The sequence below is a fragment of the Sarcophilus harrisii genome, chromosome 1, assembly GCF_902635505.1.
Source record: "Sarcophilus harrisii chromosome 1, mSarHar1.11, whole genome shotgun sequence".
Taxonomy (NCBI): domain Eukaryota; kingdom Metazoa; phylum Chordata; class Mammalia; order Dasyuromorphia; family Dasyuridae; genus Sarcophilus; species Sarcophilus harrisii.
In genome coordinates this window covers 588,153,520-588,174,178 of record NC_045426.1, presented here as the reverse complement: position 1 = coordinate 588,174,178, position 20,659 = coordinate 588,153,520, and the positions used below count along the sequence as shown (strand labels likewise).

The window sequence follows — 20,659 nt, the reverse complement described above, 5'->3', positions numbered from 1 at the left end:
CTTTGTCTTTTGCCTCATGTGACACAGAGGGAACCTTTTGTTTTTCAAGGTTATTATAGAAAAATATAACCCCTGGTAGATCCTACCAGTTTGTAAAAGCTATAAATAAAGGCCAGCTAATAGATAAAATATATGAAATCTGAAAATTAGCCTTACTGGGTTTGGAAAATTTCATTGCCAAGCTGAATATCAAGTGATAAGTATATTTTACACCAAAATAATTCTATAAAATAGAAAATATTACCAAGTCATTGTGGATTTGCACTCTGCATCAGTGTAAGGATTATCCATACCACACATTGACAGATACATGAAATATACATATATATGTCAATATACATACCTCCATTAAAACCATAATCCAATAAATCATCAGATATAGAAGTGATTTGGGATACTCGGAGGTTGTGCCAAAGATATCTAAAGTTAAAAAAAGACTGGAAATGGCCTTCAGATGTCTGGATTTTTTCTTTTTTCTTTTTTTTTTTTTTTGTATCATTGGAATTTAGCACAATATTGCGAACATAATATGCACTTAATAAATGATGACTGGTTAGTTCTCCAAGCACTCATTTCATTAGACATCTATTCATTTCTCACCAGGCCACCCTCGTTTTGGCCTTCTTTGAATTCTCCACAAACCCTTCACTGCTTCCTTTTTTGTGTTGTCTTTCTCCATTAAGCTGAAATCTCCTAGAGAGCAGAGAATGTCCTTTTTTCATATTAAAATCTTTGGCACTTAGCAAAGTATCTGATATATAATAGGCATTTAATAAATGTTTATTATTTATTGAATGAGTTGAGTTCAGGGAAATTCATTAACAGGTTGGTCATGAGCTAAGAGTATATGTGTGTGTGTATGTGTGTGTGTGTGTGGTGTGTGTGTTATATAGTGAGACTGAAATAGATATGTACATATGAAATTATATATATATATACATATACACACATATATATACATATACATATATATATATATATATATATATTTCATTTTCAGCAACTTTGAAAAACCATCTAAGCTACAGCAGAGTTTAACATCTCTACAAGTGAAAGAAGTTCTCTTCATTATGGAATTATAGAACCTATAAATATAAGAATATTAATTTAAGAAAACTCATCACTATAAAAATGGCTAAATCTTTTGTGATGATTTGTTTTGTTTTGTTCTGGTCTTGTTTTTGTTTTTGATTTTCCTCCAGAGTAACTTTAAGTCAACAAACAGGGCTTAAAGAAGAGAAATCTATGTTGGTAGAAGTGGCATCCACTCAAGAGCTATAACAAATCTTTTGTACTAATGGAGTTAAATCCAATAGAATGATCATATTTCAGAACTTTTAAAAATTGCAATAAACTAGTAATTTTATTGATATAGGTTCCTCACAAATAGAACTCATCAGGGCCTATCAGGGTTAATGGTCACTTTTATCTACCATGCATAGTCCTAGGGAGTTGCTTGGGATATAGAGAGGATAAATGACCTATCCAGAATCATAGATCCAATGTGTATCAGAGGCAAAACTTAAAACAGTGTCTTCTTGACTCCCAAGTTAGCTTTCTCTCTTAAACTATAGAGGTTGGATTATAGAATTTTTATTTCAATCTGATTGGAATGTCTAAAAATAGTTATACTCAAATATACATGCTAATCCATTCTTCACAAAGGCCATGAAAATGGATATTAATAAAACACAGACATGACATTTTATTTTTCCTCATGCAAAAATCATCAGATTCTCCCAATTATCACACAATAAAATCAAAGTCCTTAGCCTGGTATTTAAAGTATTTCACTTACATTTCCCATCTTATTTCATACTCCTTTTTTTGAACTGTTCATTACCTAGACAAATTGGTCTTCTAGCTTTCTCTATATATGAGTTCTATCTTCCATTTCTTCTTTTCAAATAGTACCCTAAATCGAAAATGCCTTGCTTCTTCATCTCTGCTGAATTCCTGGCTTCCATCAAAATACATGGCTCAGACAGCATCTCCTTCACTAAAATTCTTTTGAGTCATGAAATTTGCAGTCTTTGTTTCTTACAATTATTTTGTAATGCGTTCCATTCTTCTTTTTCTTTTTTTTTCTTTTGCTGTATATGCATTTTGCTCCCCCATTCCCCACCCCCAAGAAAACAACATAAACTACTTGAGGACTGAGAAAGTTAGTTTTTGGCTTTATATTATCAGTGCTAAACAAAGTGGCTGTCATTTTAGACATAAAAGTCAGTACATAGTAGGCTTAATAAATGTTTATTGACTTGGATATACCTTTTTCAATCAATTGGATTCCTTTATAAATTACAATCTAGAATAACTGTGACTCTTAATCCTACAGGTCCAAACTGTCTATGGACAATTTTAAATAAATGATAGATAGAGTGTGCTTTTCTGCATAAAGCTGAAGCCTAAGGTATTTGCCTACTTTTGCACACTAAAAAACAGTCATGTCTATGGACATGTCACATTTAACTGATACCAGAGGAATCATGAGAATCTTTGAAAACCCTTTTAAAAATAATTCAGGCTCTCTTTCTGCCACTGACATTTTTCATTTGAAAAGAGTTCAGGCTCAGTCACACAGTGACTCCTTATCTGTACCTGTGGATTTACAAGCAGTGCTGTCTTTTAATGGATTAAGAACTACAAACTTAGGGCAGATCACAAGGTGATACCCAAATACTTTCCAAAGTTTTGAGGCATCTTTGACTGGGTATTTTAATTTTAAGATGGCAAAACAAGAAGCACTTTCTGAGCTCTTTAAAGAGTATCTAAGAGAAAGCTGGTTACCATTCAAAAATGCTATATCAATCTCTTCTTCTCTAGTTGAATGTGACTGGACTGCAATTCCTATCTTGTTTGGTTTCTTACAGAGACTCTGTAGTTAAGAGAAATCTTTCTTGTTATTCAAGTCACTAAATAAATGCACATATAAATTAGTTTACATATATAAATATATATGTATATATACATACATAAATACATAATTCTTTTCAATAGGTGATTTATAGGTATATAGTAGTATTTTAACTGCAATTTCTTAAATTACTTCTTGAGTACAATCAAGGCAGAAAGAGAACAAATTCCATACACAAGGTAGTTGAGCCATGTTAGTAATGAAATCGGGATAAACACTGAGATATATATGAGTGTCATGACTTCTAATTCATCATGTACTCTTTAGCTTAAATTGGTCATAGGCAAGAAATATGGTATCTAGAAAAATTTAGTTTCCTCATATTAGAAGACTTTTAAAATTGGGGGGCAGGGAGTAAAATACAATGGAAAGTACATATAGCCTGAGAATAGAAACCTGGTTCTCTTCTTGGCCTTACCTTTGCTATGTCATTCTAGGTGAGTCTCAAATTCTTCAGGCTTGACTTTCTTATGATCAATTGACGGAAGATTCTGTGCCTTCACAAATCATTCAACAAAGATTTACCAAATAAGAATACCTACTTTTGTTGGAACATCTGGGGGTGTAGTGGATAGATAGAGTGCTAAGCCTGAAGTCAGCAAGCCTCATCTTCCTGAGTTCAACCTAGCCTCAGACACTTGCTAGCTATGTGACCCTGGGAAGATCACCTAACCCTATTTGCTTCTGTTTCTTCATCTGTAAAATAAGTTGTAGAAGGAAATGACAAACCATTATATTATCTTTTTCAATTAAATTCAAAATGAGGTCATAAAGAGTTAGATACAACTGAAAAATGCCTGAACAACAATTGTACCTCTTTTGTGCTACAGAGAATATACTGATAAAAAAATAATAAAATTATTAAAAATAAAAAAATAATAAAAAACTCTTAGTGGAGTATAAACTCTTCCATGCCCTCCTCATATTGAAGTCTCCTCCACAATAGGTCCAAAAGCATTGAGTTGTCTGAGATTTACCTATTTAAAGCCCAACAAAGGTCTGTCCATCTTTTGCTACTCAATGTAGTTGTTCTCTTGAATCATGCCAGAGAAAGTGGCTCATTCTTCATGAAGAGATCATAGGATGCTAATAAAGTATTACTATATTAGGATCTCATTAGCTTTATCACCTACTCTTTGACTACATGAACTGAAAAGGGGGGGGGAGAATGTTATTGCCCCCTTCATTAAATTGTCTTTGTTACAAGAGGAAGTAACTTTGGAGTCACCCTTACCTCCTTACTCTCCTTTCACCACCACAAAATTCATCAGCTGCTAAGTTCTGGAAATTCCATCTCCACAATATCTCTTAGTCTATTGCTTTCTCTTTACTCATACACCCATTCTTTTAGTCCTTGCCCTATCACCTCTTGCCTTGTCATGAAAGGCTCATAATTGTTCTTCATGCCTAAAGACTCTTCCACCTCCAATCCAGACCCCACATTGAAATCCCACAATAATATTACTAAAGAATAAGTATGACTACCCAACTTCCCTGCTCACTAAACTCTTTTTGTTCCCCATAATGTCTAGAGAAACAAACCAAAACAAAACTTCCAAACTCTTATATTTGGCAAGTAAAAGCATATTATGAGATAGCTCTACTTTATCTTTCTAATCTTTTTACAAATCACTCCTCTCTACAAAAACACTGGGATCAGTCCATTTGCTCTTAGTTGGTATTTCTTTTTCTGTGTTCATGACTTTAAATGAACTAAATGACTGAAATACATATCCTCTTTACTTATTTCAGAAATTCTAGTTGTCCCCAAAAATCTTCTCAAGTTACACTTTCTACATGAAGACTTCCATTAAAAAAAAATCATTTTATTGACTTATTTTGTTTTTATATTGTTTAAATTTCTTTTTACCACAGACCTATTTTTTTATTTTTTTAAGATGAAAAGAGAAAAAAAATCAGCAAAGCCAATCAACACAGAAAAAAATCTGAAATTACATGCAATGTTCCCATATTTCTAGAATCCACCACAATGGAAGAGATGTCTTACATAAAGTCTTAATTTAATCACCTATTTGATAATGCCTGTGTATTGGAACTACTTTAAGTTTCTATGTATTTTGTATTTACATATATTTTTACATATTGTATTACCATAAGGGAGAGAATATTAAGTTCCTTTATCATTAGTATTGCTTAATAATTGTCTTCTTTGAGAAGCAATATTGGCTTTACTATGATGAAATCCTCTTCGAATTCATGGCACCCATTGACTTAGTTCCCAAGAAACCAAGTTCACATCTATATTACGATAAATTATCAAAGCATGAGGTCCCTGAAGGCCAGGATTATTTTATTTTTTATCATGGCATATTCAGGAACTAGAACACTGTGGTACCTGACAGATAGCAGACACTTAATAAACATTTATTGATTTACTAAAATGAATATAATGTAATATGTAAACTTAAAATTATATCAGCAGTATTACAAAGTAGCATGAGCAAAAAAAAAAAATGGAAGTTTTTTGATGCACTAAAGCATTTTTTAATGCACTGAAGAGGAGCATCACAAAGAAAGACAAATTATGCATCCTTATAAGTTATATGTTGAATTTATTATATATCTAAAGGAAAAAGGATATCTAAGATTTATAGACATGATCAAAACCTATTCCCCAATAGATGAATAGTAAAAGATAGTTTTCAAAATAAGAATTGCAAACTATTGTTAATAACAACATAAAAGAATGCTCAAAACGACAATAAGAAAAATCAAAGCTACTCTGAGGTTTTATCTCATGACAAATATGACAAAAATGATAATAGGAACAGCTGAATAGACAAGCAAGACAGTAACATTAATGTATTGTTAGCACAGTGAATCATTAAAACCATTCTGCAAAGCAATTGGAAATTCTACAAATACAATGACTAAAATGTTTTATACTTTGATCTGGTGATTTCATTGCTGGTATATAACCAAATTATGTCAATTAAAAAAAAAGAAAAACTTCACATATGTCAAAATATTTATAACTGTACTTTTTGTAGTAACAAAGTAATGGAAACAAAGTAGATGGCCATCAATAGCTCAACAAATTGTGGTACATGAATGTGATATGCTATATGAAGGATATGATGAATACAGAGAAACATGGAAAGCTTCAATGAAATGATAAAAAATAAAGTAAGGAGAGCCATGAAAATAATATAAATTGAGTGTAACAATATAAATATAAAGAACAATAACCACAAAATTTTACTGATAAAGGTGGGGAAAAAAAGGTAGAAAATACTACCTTCAATCCTTCACAGAAGTGATCATACATGAGTGAGGAATTGTGTATAATATCAAATTTTTTCAACACATTGATTTTGTTAATTTCTTTATCTTCCCCTTGGGAAAAAATTTATTAGAAGAAATTTCTTTACCATACCAAAAAGGCTATCAAACTGTCCCTTTCCTTTGATCCAGCAGTATCTCTAGCGGTTCTGTATCCCAAAGAGATCATGAAAAAGGGAAAAGGAACCACACATGCAAAAATGCCTGCAGCAGCCCTTTTAGTAATGGCATGCAACTGGAAACCGAGTGGATGCCATCAGTTGCAGAATGGCTGATGGCATATGAATGGAATGGAATATTACTGTTTTATAAGAAATGACTAGCAGTGATTTCAGAAAGGCTTGGAGAATTACATGAACTGATGCTAAGTGAAATGAGTAGAACCAAGAGAACATTTTACATAGCAACAAGATTATGGGATTATCAATTCTGATGGATGTGGCTCTTTTCAACAATGGGGTAATTCAGGCCAATTCCAATAGACTTGTAATAGAGAAAGTCACCTGCACCCAGAGAAAGGACTGTAGGGATTGAAAGTGGATCACAACATAGTATTTTCACATTTTTGTGATTGCTCCCCCCACCTTTTCCTTTTTAATAGGATATACATCCTACCCATGTGATAACTCCACAAAAAACAAGATTCTTTTGTGAATTCTATATGAATGGTAAGATCTCCAAGTTAATCAAAGAGGATATAGATCACTCATATAAATTTACTAGAAGCCTATTCTAAATAAAGGGTTCTTAATATTAGGTTTGTGAAATTGAAATTTTTAAAAATCTAGACTACTATATTACCATGTATTTAATTTCCTTTGTATTTCTATTATTTGTATTGTACACACATGTCTCTCTCACTCTCATTTTGTCTCTCTGTCTCTGCCTCTGTCTCTGTCTCTGTATCTCTGTCTTTATCTCTGTCTCTCTCTCTCTTTACTCTTTGTCTCTGTCTCTCGTTCTCATCTATCTATATTCTCAGAAAGGATTCAAAGGCATCACCAGTTTTGCCAAAGTTTTCAGTGACACAAAAAGTTTCTAACTTCAGTTCTCATTCTTTTTCCCCCTTACTTATGAAGTACAAATATAAAAAAATGCAAGTATTTATACTATCCTTTGTTGAGAGTTCATACTATATATCACAAATTTGGGCAGATACAGACAAATTCATATGAGAAGGGATTATGTACATAGTAAATAAACTTCCTTTCAATTCATTTCAGTTTGGAATACATATGCCTAAATTTTAAAATAGGCAGCACAAATTAACTCCTAATGTTTACTGGAGTTTGCTGTATGACAAAGATCTATAGAGTCAGGATCTCTATATTTTCTTCTGAGCTAGGAAATATCATACATCATGGTATCAAACATGGACAGCCCTGAAGTCACACTAAGTTCAAAAAATGCTTAAAAATTCTAGAAACCTTCTAGCCTTGTTCAAAGTCAGTCAAGGTGGCTAAAATATGGCACAGCTTTTGCTAATTTATGGTTTAACCATCTGACAGCTGCCTCCCTGGATACATGATAGCTTTAAATGAACATTTGACTGGTTGGTGATTTTCTATACCACAAAAGAAAAGTGATGCTTCTATGTATGTCCCCTCATGAGATAATCAACATATGTATAATCTGAATAACACCCAAAGTGCCTATATCCATGCTATTTTAATTCCTCTTAAAGCATGGTTAGGCAAATAAATGATAGTGATTGGTTAGCAGACTTAAAATGCCTTATTGGGATACCTTTTCTAAGTCTCGTACTCAATTCTCTAGTCTTACACACAACATACACTAAACTACAGTTTTGAACATAAACTTGAAATACGGCGTTCTCTATTCAAGTACTCCAGTCAAACCCTGATAAATCAAGCTGGCCATGCAGTGATCTTATCCCTTCTGACTCTTTAATAAATCGAACCTTGTAAGTTTGCGCTGTTGGAAGTTGTCACTAAATGAAATTGTGACCTTATCCGGCGCGTGAACTTATCCTGCTGACAACTACATTTATTGTGTGGATAAGAAAGCAAAAAAAAAAAAAAAAAAAAAAAAAAAAATGGGACTTTTGATAATTGTGATCTTAGCCATATGTAACTGTAACGGATGGGATCTTTTTGATGTTCCATTAATGATTTGCCTATGATGAGTCTCTACTCAAAGAAAAATGTTCCCTATAGGTAAGTGCTGGGAACACTGGCAGCCAGTATTAGAAGTGCATGAAGAGCACTGGGTGACAGCCCTGAATCAGAAGCTATTAGCCTAACACAAAGAGCTCTGAATTAGCTTGTAATTGCACTGGAAAAGATAACATAATGGAGGTGGCAAAATAGAAACATTCTCTTTTCAGAGAACCCATTCAGTAGCTGAAAACTCTAAAACAAGACACTGTGCTTCTCTGTAACCTATAGCATAGCAAGTCATTTCATTCCTTCATGAATGTGCACCATGCTATTGCTGTCATTAAGGAAAAGTAATGCTGAAAACATTGGTTTGTAAGAAAATTTACGAAAACTACAAAAAACAAAAATAGTCTTTTGTGATATACTCCCAATCACAGGACTGTTCTATATAAGTTTACCCTGATAGATATTGTTCATTATAATATCACATTATATGATATATTATTTTAATTATACTGTACCATATCTTATCATATAACTAACATTAAATTATATATGTTTAAATATATATCCAATATTTCATTATTATATATATTAAACTAACTGTAATGATATATTATGGGGATTCTGCAGTGACTATCATTCATCCAATGCTCGATTTTCAATTTTGTGTTTACTCAATTAGCAGTCCTCTGAAATGCTATGTTACTGAATGTTGTGTTTTTATAGAATCAAAAAATGACTCTGGTAAAGTTATGACTTTTATGTTATCCAGATTGACTGTGAGCATTAATGCGGAGTTCATCCTAAAGTATACATAATTTTTTATTTTACAGCATTTTGGTGTCTATTAACTACCATCCCTATGTAGAAAAGATAAAGAATCAAAGTAGGTATGTAGCATAGACAGTTAAAAGTATCATGCTTTAGAGCACATATTACATCTTAGGAAAATGAATTTTAGAACTGATGAGTCCAAGTTTTTGTTTTGTTTAAGAAAAGAAGATTGGTTAGTGTGTCATAGGATACTTATTACTACAAAACTCATTTCTTTGACAGATGTATGTTCTTAGTATTGCCATACAGTGGCTAATCATAGAATACCATCATGGTAAAAGAATTAAAACTAGGAACAATCTGAAGGACAATGAAAAAACATGGTGGGATTAAACAAGCTACAGTGCTGTTGCCAAAGATGACTCATAATGATATGCAAAAAGTTACCTAAAGGAGAAGAAATGTATAACTGGAAAAAGGAGGGGTAGTCTATTAACAAGAATGAAGAAAGCATAATTTAGTGATGCATTGATTCTCTTCTGGATTATAAAAGAAGAAGTAATTCTCAAGCATGTCAGAAACTCTTCATTTCCCACAAGCTCTGAACTCTTTTGAGACTTCTTTGGATTCCTTCATCATGTCCCTAAAATTTTCATTTTTGAGAAATCTTATCATTCTACAAGATCGAATCAGACTGAGCATTCATGCCTCCTCAGAAGCCTCTACTCCTCTGACTGGAGAGTGAACACTCCACCCCCCCAAACTCCATTTAAGAAGGGGGCCCAGCCAACCATATTTTTTACTTACTCTTTTGGAATTCTTTTTAATTTTCAGTTTCCTTTTGTGCTTTTTTTTTTTTTTTTTTTTTTTTTAACTCTGTTAGACTGAAAACTCTTTGAGGGTAGGGACTAGGGACTATCTTTCTTTTTCATATTTATATCTCCAGTGTTTTGTACAATCTCTTGCACATATTACATACCTACAAATTTTTATTGACTGACTCTTTAGATATTTATGGGATTATATGAAAAGGATCATATAAGAAAAAAAGCCATAGAATGGGGCTGGGTACCCACATAAGTTAAATATATCCTTCAAAGTAAATACCTAAGGTTTAGCATACTTTGACACAAAATCTATTTCAATACATGGAGATCTAAAGATATCAGATTAAAAATCACCTGGAGTTTGACAAGTTCATTAGAATTTGGGGAAAATCATTAGAAGCCCAAAATGGATTTATGGGAGTATTTTCAGCCGCTGAAAAGAAGCAAGAATCAAAGCTCGTTCTATTCAAGAAACCTGACACATTCAACTTCCTTGCTGCCAGAAATCTTTCTTGACCTTGCAGCCAGTACTCCAAACTACAGGGTGACCCAATACCACTTCCTGATCCAAATCTTGAGGAAAAGTGGGAGGGTATGTTTGGGGAGCTGAGATTAGGGAGGAGTCATCATGGAAGTTAGCAAGCAGGCTGGGCTGGCAGCCAGGGGAAACAGCAAATCAGCCCACAAAACAGTAAATCAACACATAAAAGAAGCGCAAACATAGAAAGTTTGCTTCCCCCCACCCCAATAGAGCTGCTATTAGAGGAGAAAAGTTAGGATTATTTGGATTAGTATAGAACACATATATGTCTACTAATTTATTGGTATTTGTGTTCCTAAGTTGTAAAAAATATTTTAACTTTCCAAGTCATGCTTTCTTCTTTTTAAAAGCCTCATACCCCACAAGGTACTGCTAATTGACAATGTTGTACTTATATGCAGGATTCCATTTTTAAAAACAAAAATGTAAACTGCATCCATTCCACAGGATTACCAATATTTACCTTAATGATGGTAATATTTTGAACAGATTAAATTGGAAACGGAGAGGACAGAGAATGAAAATTTTCTAAAAGATAAGAATGCCAACTAATTAGTAAAATCTGTATTTTTCCTTAGAAGAAAACTGTTAGGGAAGGGGATGTAGTAGATCTTTGGATTCTAAGAGTACTGTAGGAATCAAAAATTCATATCATAAGGATGGAAGAATTTGCTGCAAAATACACTGAAAGATGAAGCTTTTAGACAGGAAATGAAAGTAGAGAATCCTAAGAAAACTGTGATGCTGTGAAATACTAGAGGAGAAAGAATCCTTACTGTACTATCACATTTGAGAAAATTTCCAATGACCATTTTTTGAGAAATTGATATTTTATATATTTGAGCACATTTTATTCAGAGACCAATTAACCTAATTGTCATTGTTGAATGAATGGTTAGGGAATAAAATGTGTCTACATTTTTCTGTACATTTGTGTGCATGATAAGAAAGGAGTATTAACTATAAAAAACAAAATGCCATAAGGTATAAAAAGGCAAAAATAGAAACTCCAAATCCTAAAAGTCCAAGGATAAGTACATCATATAAATTCTCAGAAAGCTATATCAAACTTGAAAATATAAAAAAAGCAGGTAAGATGCTAGCTTCTAAGGTTACCATTTGTCTAGTCTGCCTGCATCTTATATGTATATAAGTGGAAAGAGAATAAAGATCTACATAAGACCTCTACACATACTTTTTTTTCCCATGAGGCAATTGGAGTTAAGTGACTTACCCAGGGTCACACAGGTAGGAGGTATTGAAGTGTCTGAGGCCAAATTTGAACTCAGGTCCTCCTGACGTCACAGGTGGTGCTTTATCCACTGCACTACCTAGCTGCCCCTACAAGTATTTTTTAATAAAAATTATCCCATTTGATTCCCACAATAACTTGTGAGGTGTATCCTATTATTGTTCTCCATTTTATAGTTAAGGAAACTGAGGCAAACAGAAGTTAAGTGACTTGCACAGCTAATAAGCTCAAAGGTCCACTCAGGTTTTCCTAATTTCAAGCCCAGTGATCTTCTAGCATCTAGCTAATCCTAGATGGGCTGCCTCCCCCACAGTAGAATGCAAGTTTAAGAACTCCTGCTTTTTTTTCTCTATGTCCCCTGTGCTTTATATAGTTTCCTGGCACTAGTTGATTGACTAACTGATGAAGCATGACTGGATTATAATGATCACATTAATACTCTCAATAGAATTTTATAAAATATAATATACAAACATTTAACCTTTCATAAAACTTGAGAGTTCAATTGTCTATGTTTTTTATTAACATAATAAAGGTATTATTAAAGACATCAAAATTGAGGGCAAGATTGCTCCAAATGGTTTTATTATTCTCAAATATTATATCAAAAATAGAATTTGAAGGTATTGTCAGTTCCCAGAAAATTCATCAGCCCCTAAATCATGTATTCTAGAAGGGAGATCTCAAAAGTCATCTTCTCTAGGAAAACTCTGACAGTATTCTGTGGTTACAAAGTTTGGAAATGACATCTCATGCTAAGGTTTGCAGAGTGCTTTACATTCTTTATCCCACTGTCCCTTTCTAATCTCCTTTGCTAGATCATCTTCCACGTCTATTTCTTATAGGTGTACTCTAGGCTTTAATCAGATGGTTATAAAATTCACTACTATATATTTATTGCTTTATTGTTTTTTTTAATAAACATTTTTTTCAGCTTACTTATAAGCTATTCAATAGCAGGAAAGATATTGATTCTATACAAATGTAGATTTAGAGCTGAAAGGTCATTATAAGTTTTCAATTCAGAGGTCCTTCTTTGAAATGAGAATACTGAAGATCATTTGAATTTCTGCCCAAATTTATATAATAGCAATTAAGAGAGCCAAAATTTTAATTCTGGTTTTCTAAACTGTCTTCCACTGTATCACACTATTTTGTTATTGCTTTGTTTTTGTTTTGTATCAATAAAATGTTCATTCCAGTGCTTTAGTTCTTTGATACATATTAATTGCCCAACTGGATAGAAATTACACAAAGAAAGGCCAATGACAAAGTGCTTCTTCTTGTTGTTGAAAAGTCGGAAAACTGAAGAAAGTTCAGTTTTTATTAATGAGTTGAGTCCTCAAAACTTGCTTGCATGTCTCCTTCAGGTTGTAGGAGTTAATGTGAAGTAACTGAGAATGGTTCTCTAATTTTTCCCTGGTTCACTGGAGTGAAGGTGTAATGACCTGAAAAATCTGAGAAAAGGAAAACTTGCCTTGTCATTGGAGACCACGGTCCCACAAGACCGAACCTAATCACTATATGAGTGGGGAAGGAGATGTGGAGCCAATTAGAGAGATATAAAGCAAAATGCCCCAGCCTCTTGGTGCTTAATCCTTTTGGAGGAGTTTCACATATTTTGAGGGATCACCAAATCAATCATGAATTGAGTTCCTCTTTCCTCCCTTCCTCTTTTTATCCCTCCCTCCCTCCCGCCCTCCCTTCCTCTTTTCCTCCCTCCCTCCCTCCTTTCCTTCCTTCTTTCCTTCCCTCCCCTTCTTCCTTCCTTCCTTCCTTCCTTCCTTCCTTCCTTCCTTCCTTCCTTCCTTCCTTCCTTCCTTCCTTCCTTCCTTCCTTCTTTCCTTCTTTCCTGAAGGAAAAACAGAATGTCTTATGTTTGGCAAAAACAACTACAGAAATGTTGTCCAAACTTTTATCTGATTGATCCTTATCCAATAGGGGATCTATTGGAGAAATATACTGATTTCCTGTGTTGGAGAAATCAGAAGAACTTTTCCTAAGGAGAGTTTTGATTTCTTACTTGAAGGTATGAGCGAATTCCAGTAAACTTTTTGGGTATTCTCAGAAATTAGTTTGGATGCATTTTATACATTTGACTATATCTTCAATTCTGGAATCTTTTCTATAGTCTTTGAGAGTATTAAGCATTGTCCTTTCAAGTGTTTCCCCAGTGCTTTGCACTATTAACAAGTTTTAGAGAATTGATATAAAGCAGTTTCTAAAGGTTTCCTAAACTCCAAATAAAAAGTGCTAGGCCCTTCAGCATAGTCCTTATATAATCTTAATCTCAAATCTTAAGGGAAGGTCTAGATCTACCAAAACTGGTAGACCTGGACATTATCATTTCTCCCTGAGTATAAAGTTGTGCAAATTCAACAAAGGACATATTACAAAATGTATGAGATACTACTGCATGCATGATCTTTTAAAAATGTCCTGCCTCAACCCAATAAAATGGTGGGAAAGAAAAAAAATAACAAAACTAGAATAAAAGATCAAAATAGTGAAAATAGAAGAGAAAATGAAAAAAAAAGTAATCTTTCCTTCTCTGAGAAACAAAATTTAGTATCGAGTGAACTCCCATAACCACTTAGTTTTGAATTGGAATTGGTACCTCAAATACTAGGTGAGGTCCCCATATTTCCTCTATGTAACAATTAAAAGAACAGCTCCTGAATCCAAAGGCTTGGGGCATTTTGCCCTTTCCCTCTAAGGAGCAAATAGATTTCAATATCTCCTACCTCCATAGTGAACAAGTTTCAGTCCTATGGGATCCTGACTTCTCACAAAAGGGCATACTTTCTTTTCTTACTCTTTAGCTCATTATAAAACCAATGTAGTAACCAAGGGAAAAGTACTTGAAATTTAGGTCTTGGCTCCTATCTAGTGTCTTCCCAAAGGAGAGAGGTAGGGAAGAAATAGAACAATACTCAACGTACAATAGAAATCATATATAGGACAGGTATTTATTTCCTACACACAAAATACAAAAGGATACTGTCAGAAGTACTTAAAACACTATTCAGTAACTTACCTTATAAATACTCTTACATTCTTTCAGATGACTAAGACTTAAACTACCTTAGAATAAGAAACAGTTGGGGAATGACTGAATAGACTTTGTTCCATTTCTCCTTGAATCTGAATCATATTCTCCTATCTATTTGTCATCTAGGCTATGACTCAACCTCATTCTATTGTCAGTGGCCATTTTGATGAATGCAAACATTCCTCATAGTTCTAATTGGACCCAGCACCTAGGAATACATAGTACCTCAAACTCCCAGTTCTCCTCCAGGCATATTAATAGACATCTGGAAACTAATATTTGGTCACCTATAGTTCACAAGAAATAAAAAAAAAAAAAAATGGAAGGGGTAACTGGGACTCTAAGATCATATCCCAGACTCAACTAGGTAGATCATTTTCTTTAGCTATCATGGGATAGCTAGTGTTGTCCTAGAATTGGGAAAAACTAATCTTCCTGAGTTGGCCTCAGACACTAATTAACTATGTGAATCTGGGCAAATCAGTTAATCCCATTTGTATCAGTTTGTCCTCTGTAAAATTTGCTGGAGGAGGAAATAACACTGCACACCAATATCTTTGGCAAGAAAACACCAAATGGGATCACAAAGAGTCAAACATGACTGAAAAAACCTGAAGAATAACATTATGGCTTATGGCTTCTAGTAGCCAGGGTGGGGAAAATCATTTCTAAAGAAAAGAGGGTGAAGGTTTCTATGCTCTGATGACAAGAAGATAATTAGAAGCAGACTGTTTGTTCCATTTTAAATATCCATGGAGTCATGGAACCTTCCTGTTCAGTGGCCAATAAAAAATAAATAAAACTTCATTGGCACTCTTCAGCATTGAGACTTACTCAGCCAGAAACAACTAGAGCTTCTTTTTCCCCAAAGTTCTCAAGCACTCAACCAGAAGCAAGGATAGAAGCTTGTCCTGTTAAAAAAAGAACTGACTGGGAAACTGAGAGGTTAGTTTACTAACCCAAAGTCACCAGGTCAGTATGTGGCATAGCGAGGACTGTAACCTAGGTTTTGTACATAGATTGGTTATGTGTTCACTGATCACATGGCTTAGAACTCAATGGATATTTAATGGATACATTTTAATTGGTCAAATATGTATCATACTGAATTAAGCTATTTTGTTATGGTTTCCAAATATTATACACAGATTGTGATTTAGGACACAGTTACTAAGGCACAACAAGCAGAGAACTTTGAAAGAAATTATTATTATGATCATTAAAAAATTAAACTGTATTATTTAAAATTTTCATAACTAATAAGAAGAAAAGTAAATATCTGACTAAAACATAAAACTTATCATTTCTTTTTCATTTTTTTGAACACAGTAAAACAGAGAAATAGGAAATACTAGAGACATGAAGGTTTATGGAAAAGGAATGTGAAGTTTGCTTTCAAAAGGTTGTACAGTCAGTCTTGCCTTTGTATGTGGAGAACAAAATCACTTTTTCTTCAAGAAAAAGAGCAAAGTCTAATGTAATGGTCTGAACAAAATAATATGGTCTCTGAGAATGGCTAAATTACCTGCAGGATATAATATATGCACTGAAAACATGTGGCTCAAAAATATTTCAAAAGGAAATATTATAGGCCATCTCCTTTGATCTACAATTTGGGGGAGAGTTTTTTCATGAAATATATGCAAGATTATAAGTAAGCAAAGTAAGTAGTAATTTTGCTTATAAGTAAACAAAATTGTAGGGTGTTTTTCTTGATTTTTACTCTGAAAGTTTTTATAGATAAGTACTTTTAAAATACACAGATGTGAAGCATTGGGCTTTTCTTTTAAAATTTGTTGTTTTATTTTCCCAGTTCACAGTAAATATTTTTTCACATTTTTAAAGAAATTAAAACAAAATATAACCATATCATTCCTTTTATATAATACACACACATATATACATATGCATTATGTATACATACAGTTATATATCTATATATTTGTATATATGCATATATAATATTAGGCTAGGTTTTCTAGTTGTTTACTGAAGGAAAATTGGAAAAAAAAATTTGAGCTGTACAACTAGAACAACTCCCTAGCTTATCATCTATGTTTTTCATATTTTCTTCTATGTAGAATAATAAAAGTCTAGGCTTATATGGTCACTTCGAACTAAGAAAAATTATGGCTATGTCATGGACACTCAAACTTACAAAACAGATTCCCAATTACCCTGAAAACATTGCACAGACCAGTAGGCTAAGTAAGCACTATATACCACTTTGTCTGTCTGTCTCTGTCACACACATACACATATACACTCACACATATGAAACAGAAATGCCAGTCTTGGCAAGAACAAAATGATGATATTACTGAAGAGAGTTCTCTTGATAAGATCATCATCAGCTCCTGCACCCTAGGGTATGCTTCCTTCCTCAGCAGAGGTGTAATCACCTCTGATAAATATCCCTTTGTGTGAAGATTCACCTCTGAAATATGCAAAGCCATCTCAACTTGCATCCATTTGTTTGGTTAGTTGTTTAGAACAACTCTAACATAACATGAATTCTACAGATTTTTGTAGGTACATGTCTCTCAAGTTCCAGCTTATAAAATTATGCACCATTTAAATAATGAATTGGTTTAGACTTGTTCATTCTTTTCCTTATAAAGAGTTTTTTTTTTTTAATTTAAATACATTGGGACATTAGCAGTATAATTTGAATTTTTCTGCAAATATGCCTGTCAACTTTGTCTAGTACTAATCTATAAAACATATAACATCTATAGAAGTTGAACAAATTATGAAATATTTAATTAAGCTGAAAATTCGATTGAACTTAGAACATCCTATGGTCTTAAATGGCTGGGATTTTGCTTGCAATAAAAATAATTATCCCCATAGAAGTTGAGCTTACATCAAAAATCTCCTCTATGAAGTTTATGATACTATAAACAAATTAGGAAAATAAGGGGTAATTTAGCTATCAGATCTTTGAAGAAAGGAGGAATTTATGACCAAAGAAGAACTAGAGAACATTATGAAAGGCAAAATGGACAACATTGATTACATTAAATTAAAAAAGTTTTTGCACAAACAAAACCAACAGAAACAAGAATAAAAGGGACGTACAAAGCCGGGAAAAAATCTTTATAGTCAGTATTTCTGATAAAGATATAATTTCTAAAATATATACATCGTTCCCCAAATGATGAGTGATCAAAGGATATGAACAGAAAATTTCAGATGATGAAATTAAAACCAATTATAATTATATGAAAAAATGTTCTAAATCACTATTGATTAGAGAAATACAATTTAAAACAACTCCAAGGTACCACCTCACACCTCTCAGACTGGTTAAAATGAAAGGAAAAGATGACAAATATTGAAGGGGATGTTGGAAAATTGGAACACTAATGCATTGTTGGTGGAGTTGTGAAATGATCCAACCATCCTGGAGAGCAATAAGGAACTTAGCCCAAAGGGCTATAAAATTGTGCACAGCCTTTAACCCACCAGTGCCATTACTGGGTCTGTATGCCAATGAAATCATTAAATAAGGGAAAAGAACCCACACGTGCAAAAATGTTTGTAGCAGCTCTTTTTGTGGTAACAAAGAATTGGAAAACCAATGCATGCCCATCAATTAGGAAATGGATGACCAAGTTGTGGTACATGAAGATAATGGAATATTATTGTTCTATGAAAATGGTGAAAAAAGCTGATTATAGAAAGAGTTGGAAAGATTTACATGAATTGATGCTGTGTGAAACAAGCAGAACCAGGAATACTTGGTACACAATAACAGCAAGAATCTGTGATGATCAACTATGAAAGGTTTGGCTCTTCTCAGTAGATCAGTGATCCAAAGGAATCCCAATAGACTTTGGACAGAAAATGCCAACTGCAACCAGAGAAAGAACTAAGGAGATTGATTGTAAATCAACACATGCTATGTTCATTTCTTTTTTCTGTTTTTTTTTTTTTAATCTTTCCCATGGTTTTTCCTATTTGCTCTGATTTTTCTCTCCCAATATAATTCATAAAAGAACGTGTATTGGGGGGCAGCTAGGTGGTGCAGTGGATAGAGTACCAGCCCTGAAATCAGGAGGACCTAAGTTCAAATCTGGTCTCAGACACTTAATACTTCCTAGTTGTATGACTCTGGATAAGTCACTTAACTCCAATTGCCTCAGGGGAAAAATGTGTACTAAAAATAAATAAACTTTAAAAAGTCTCCCTATGTAAACAAAATAGAAATAGCCTTCTCTATATTAATGTGTATAAGTATATATTATATATTATACAGAGAAGCACTCATGCTAGTGGATTAAGACCTAGCTTTAGAAGAAAGACATAGGTTCAAGAGTCACCTCTGATATATACTAGATAACTTTTCAATGTCGACCTTTAAAAAACTTTTAAAAATAGATAGAACCAGTTTACCCCTAGTTTCAGGGAATCAAGTGAGAATTCTTTGCCTTAAAGGTCATTTAATAAGTATGTAAAGTATATTTTACACAATATATATTTAGTCTGAACCTATAATTCCATCTGCAAATAGAATTCCTAAAGTACAAACCTTTCCCCCTTCTGTAAGACAGACTGTTAAATATACTGTAACTTTTAGTATTGAGTGTTGTCTGAGATACTCAGAAGTTAAATAACTTTCCTATAGTCACAGAGCTAACCTTGTCAGGGGCAGAATTTGAATCCAAAGCTCCCTGACTCCAACGTCAAGCATAATGCAGTTTTTTTTGCTCTGAATAATATAGAATATATATTTATACATACATAGTATCTTAATAAAGGTTACTTCACTATATTTTGCAATTATCCTTTAGAAAAACAATAAAAATAACCCTCTTAAGTTAGATATAACTATCCTGGAAACTATTACCTTAAGCCCTGCATATTGCAGCAGTGAGATCATCTGAGTGTATCTAAAATGTCTTCTCAGTTTACAGTGCTTAGAGATAGAAGGATCTATTTTCATCTCTCATTCTTGTGACAGAGCAGATGAAGTTATTTGTTCCCTAACAGATAAGCACATTCAGAATTGTCTGCTGCTTGACTCTTAAAATCTGGGGTCCAAAAATATATTATCACTGCCCTACTCATGCATTTAATCACAAGAGATTAGCTGCTTTCTCTTTCTAATTTCTAGATATTACTCTGATTTTCATTGAAAGACTTTATGTTAAGGAAAATATCAAAACCCCAAAGGAATTAAGTTCAAGGGAGATTAATATGATTTTGTCATCTGATGTTTTGATACCTCTGAATACAATAAAAGATTGATCTATTCAAATTGATATAATAAGGTCCAGTAGCTTCAAGTCCAAAGCAGTCAGAGCTATTAAAAGAAAGTGGTAGGCCTGTCACTTTTTACACTTACAAATTTATCTGCAACAACCCTCAGTTGCCCACAAAAAGTTGTTTAAGTAGAAATGGACGAAAAGGTAAATACAACCCATAATAAAGTATTAAATGGTTACCATTGGAGATGGTCACACGTAAAATATAAGTAGATTGAACTTCCCAAAATCTCTTGATACATACTTTATTAAAACAATATATCTGGGAAAATATTCTATGGATTCCATTCTAGTACCAGAATAGATTAGAATATATTCTAGTATTTTTATATACATTCTAGTATTTTTATATAAAATATAAAATATTTTAATAGAAGTTGTCTGATACAGAATAGATGTTAGTAACCATCATTGTAAATTTAAGTTTTTTATTTTTAATTTATGTAATAAAACAAGCATTTCCATAAGAGTACAATAAAAGAACTCTGCACATGAAAATGCAAATCTATTATGTATAACTCACTATTTCTTTTAAATATATAATAGTATAATGAAAATTTTCTTGTTTTTTATAATTTTATTTTTTTATAATTTAACTTT

The 20,659-nt window shown here is 33.0% G+C and overlaps 1 protein-coding gene across 2 annotated transcripts in view; it reads right to left on the bottom strand.

Annotated features, from left to right (window-relative positions):
- Positions 1-20,659, bottom strand: part of ZFPM2 (zinc finger protein, FOG family member 2) — a 543,440-nt gene that overhangs the window by 283,174 nt on the left and 239,607 nt on the right. The window lies entirely within an intron of this gene.